The sequence below is a fragment of the Hipposideros armiger genome, unplaced genomic scaffold (genome assembly GCF_001890085.2).
Source record: "Hipposideros armiger isolate ML-2016 unplaced genomic scaffold, ASM189008v1 scaffold_836, whole genome shotgun sequence".
NCBI classification, from domain to species: domain Eukaryota; kingdom Metazoa; phylum Chordata; class Mammalia; order Chiroptera; family Hipposideridae; genus Hipposideros; species Hipposideros armiger.
In genome coordinates this window covers 559,993-564,344 of record NW_017732186.1, presented here as the reverse complement: position 1 = coordinate 564,344, position 4,352 = coordinate 559,993, and positions in this window count along the sequence as shown.

Genomic DNA, 4,352 nt, shown 5'->3' with positions numbered 1-4,352 from the left:
AACAGGCTGATTACTACCAAAGAAATTGAATCAGTAATCAACAAGCTCACAACAAACAAAAGTTCTGGACCAGATGGCTTCACAGGTGAATTTTGAAAACATTCAAAAAAGAATTAACACTTATTCTCCTCAAACTATTCCAAAAAATACAGAAGGGGGAAGGTTCACAAGCACATTTTATGTGACCACTATTACTCTGATCCCAAAATCAGACAAAGATATTACAAAAAAAGAAAGCTACAGGCTGATATCGTTAACGAAAATAGACACAAAAATCCTCAACAAAATATTAGCAAACCGGATTCAGCAACACACTGAAAAAATTTTACACCACGAGCAAGTGGGATTCATTACTGGTATGCAAGGTTGGTTCAATATCTTCAAATCAATTAATGTGGTACACCATATCAACAAAATGAAAAATAAAAACCATGTGATCATATGAATATATGCAGAAGAAGCATTTTAGAAAATCCAGCAGCCATTTATGATAGAAACTCTTAGTAAAGTGGAAATAGAAGGATCATATCTCAACATAATAAATGCCATATATGATAAACCCACAGCTAACAGCAGGTCTTTTATGGTTCAATATAAATTTTAGGATTATATGTTCTATTTCTGAGAAAAATGTCTTTGGTAGTTTGATAGAAATTGTGCTGAATCTATATATTGCCTTTGGTAGTATTGACATTTTAACTTATTAATTCTTCCTATACATGAACATGGTATGCATTTTCATTAATTTGTATCTTCTTTTTTTATTTGTATTTTTATTTGTATTTTTTTATTTGTATCTTTATTTGTATTTTCTCTCTTCAGCCTTTCCCCTTACGATTGGTCAAGAAAAGGCTGCCCACTTTCACCACTTTTATTCAACATAGTTCTGGAGGTTCTAGCCACAGCAATAAGACAAGAAAATAAATTAAAAGGCATCCAAATTGGAAAGGAGGAGTTAAATCTGTCATTATATGCAGAAGACATGATTCTATATACAGAGAATCCCAAACTGCACCAAGAAACTATTAGAACTGATAAATGAATTTATTAAAGTAGCAGAATACAAAATTAATATTCAGAAATCAGTTGCATTTGTATACACCAATAATAAACTATCAGTAGAAGAAATCAATAAATCATTCCCATTTAGAATTTCTTCAAAAACAATAAAATACTTAGGAATAAATTTAACCAAAGAAGTAAAAGACCTGTACTCAGAAAATTATAAGACACTGAAGAGAGAAATCAAAGAAGATACAAATAAATGAAAATACATACCATGTTCATGGATAGGAAGAATTAATGTAGTTAAAATGTCAATACAATTCCTAACAAACTACCAATGACATTTTTCTCAGAAATAATAATCTTAAAATTTATATGGAACCATAAAAGACCCTAAATAGCCATGGCAATCTTGAGAAATAAGAACAAAGGGGGAGGTATCACGCTACCTGACATCAGATCATACTACAACGCTACAGTAATCAAAACAGTATGGTACTGGCATAAAAACAGACACATAGGTAAATGGAACAGAATAGAGAGCCCAGAAATAAATCCATTCATGTATGGTCATTTAATCAATGACAATGGAAGCAAGAATTTACATTGGAGTAAAGATAGTCTACTGAATAAATGGTGCTGGGAAAATTGGACTGACACATGCAAAAAAATTAAAAATGGACCACCTACTTTTGCCATATATTAGAACAAATTCAAAATGGATTAAAGACTTAAAAGTAAGACCTGAAACTATAAAACTTGTAGAAGAAAACATAGGGAGTAAATTTGTAGACATTACCCTCAGTAATATTTCTGCTGATCTATCCTCTCGGGCAAGGGAAATAAAAGAAAAAATAGCCATATGGGATTACATCAAACTTAAAAGTTTTTTCACAGCAAAGGAAACCATCAATAAAACAAAAAGGCAGTATACTGAATGGGAGAAGATACTTGCCAATAATATATCTGATAAGGGGTTAATATCCAAAATTTATCAAACACTCCTTCAACTCAACACCAGAAAAACAAACAACCCAATTAAAAAATGGGCAGAGGATATGGAGAGATAGTTCTCTAAAGAGTACATACTGATGGCCAACAGGCATATGAACAAATGCTCAATCTCACGAATCATTAGAGAAATGCAAATAAAAACCACAATGAGATGCCACCTCACTCTGGTCCGAGTGGCCGTCATCAATAAATCAACAAACAAGTGCTGGCAAAGTTGTGGAGAAAAGGGAACCCTGGTGGACTGCTGGTTGGATTGCAGATTGGTGCAGCCATTATGGAAATCAGTATGGAGGTAGCTCAAAAAACTAGAAATGGAACTACCTTATGACCCAGCAATTCCACTCTTAGGTGTCCATCCAGTGAAACCCAAGATGCTAATTCAAAAAATTATATGCACCCCTATGTTTACTGCAGCGCTATTTACAATAGCCAAGACTTGGAAACAACTGAAATGCCCATCGGTAGACTGGATTAAGAAACTGTGGTACATTTATGCAATGGAGTATTACTCAGCTATAAAGAAGAATGAAATCGTACCATTTGCAAAGATATGGGTGAACCTAGAGAACATTATGTGAAGTGAAATGCCAGTTGGAGAAAGAGAAATACCATATGATCTCACTTCTACATGGAATCTAAAGACTGAATAAATGAGCACAGTAAACAGAAATAGTCTCAGAGATATAGAGGAAAAACTGATGGTTGCTAGATGGGAGGGTGGTGGGGATGAGGGAAAAGGGAAAGGGATTAGACAGCATAAATTGGTAACTACAATAGTGCCACAGGGATATGAAAGACAGTTTGGGGAATATAATTAATAAGGTTGTAAATATTTTGTTTGGTGTCTGATGGACTCATGTTTTGTTAGGGAGAACACTTCATGCGTAGGGTAGAAGCTTGATCACTGCACTGTACACCTGAAGCTAACATCGAATAATATTGTATGTCAGCTCTCATTTAATGTATATATAGTTATGGGATGTGGAGTATATATAGTGTGGCGAACTGGGTCAATACAATTGTAATAGATATGCATGATATCAGGGGGCGGTGGATTGGGGAAGGAGGTTGTCACTTTGTGAGGGGTGAAAAGTATAATTATTACATTGTTTTGTACACTTGAAACTATAAAAAAAATTTAGGTTGAGTACCATAACCAGTTGTTCACCTAGGCTGTGGGCTTCAGATTGTTATCACTTATTAACTAAAACTTTTTGCCTTTTGTAAGTTAGCATTGCTTACTGATACTGAATTGCTCCGAACATTAAAGTTTTTGAATGGGCATTAAAAACTGAAAAGTCTTCAGAGGCAAGGTAGGAAATGTAAATGAATTAAGGTGTCTGAATGTGAAACACAAAACAAAAGAAAAACAAAAACAAAATAAACTCAACTGCCAGAAGGATAATCACATTTTTTTATTTTTACTGTACTATGATGTAAAAACACAAACCCATTCATCAATGCACACATCACAGAAAAACAAAAGTATGATGTTTTGATTAAGAACTGGAATTCTGACATTTTACTTCTACAGAAAGATCTCAGTGTCAGGTGTGGTGTTTTTACTGTGATGTAAGTTCAGAATTCAACCTTGACTAACTGGGAGGAAGATAGAGATTAATTGAATTTTATGTTGGAAAAGCAGCTGTTCATAGAGGCAGATACTTATGCACATAAATCTTTCTATAGTGGTTTTTATTAGTAGAGTGACTACTCTGAGGTAGTTGAAAAATTCTGGTATTTCAACATTATCATATTTGGATTTTAGTATTTCACTCAAGTTTGGCAATTTCCATTTCTACATTTATACTCACAGTTTCAATATTATTTGAGCAAGGAAAAATTAACCTATTGGTTCAATAATTCTATGTATGACTTGTTAAATTCACAAGATGATATGCATATGTAACAACATGTAGTAGCTTTACTTATTGGTGTTTTATTCTTTTAGAACTGGAAAGTTTTCAGTTCTGCCTGACAATAGCTTTTTGTCAAACTGTGTCTCCCTCTAGTGATACAAATCACTATTCTTTTTAAAACACGGTGAAAGCTGGATCCTCTGAAATAAATGTTTTTTTAATCCAGAAAAAAACTTATTATTGAAGAATAGAGTTCACATACTTATATCTGAATTTTCTTGACTACTGTAGCAAGAGTTGTAGAGACTTTTATATTTTATTATGGTTTTGAGGTAGGTGTTCATTCTAGATAATTATGGTCACTTTAGAAAAGTTTATATGAAGCACTGCTCTCCTAATATATGTTATTTTATTAAATAAAAGGACTTAGACAATTTACATATTAATTGCTACAGTGGAAAGAGGGAAGCCCTT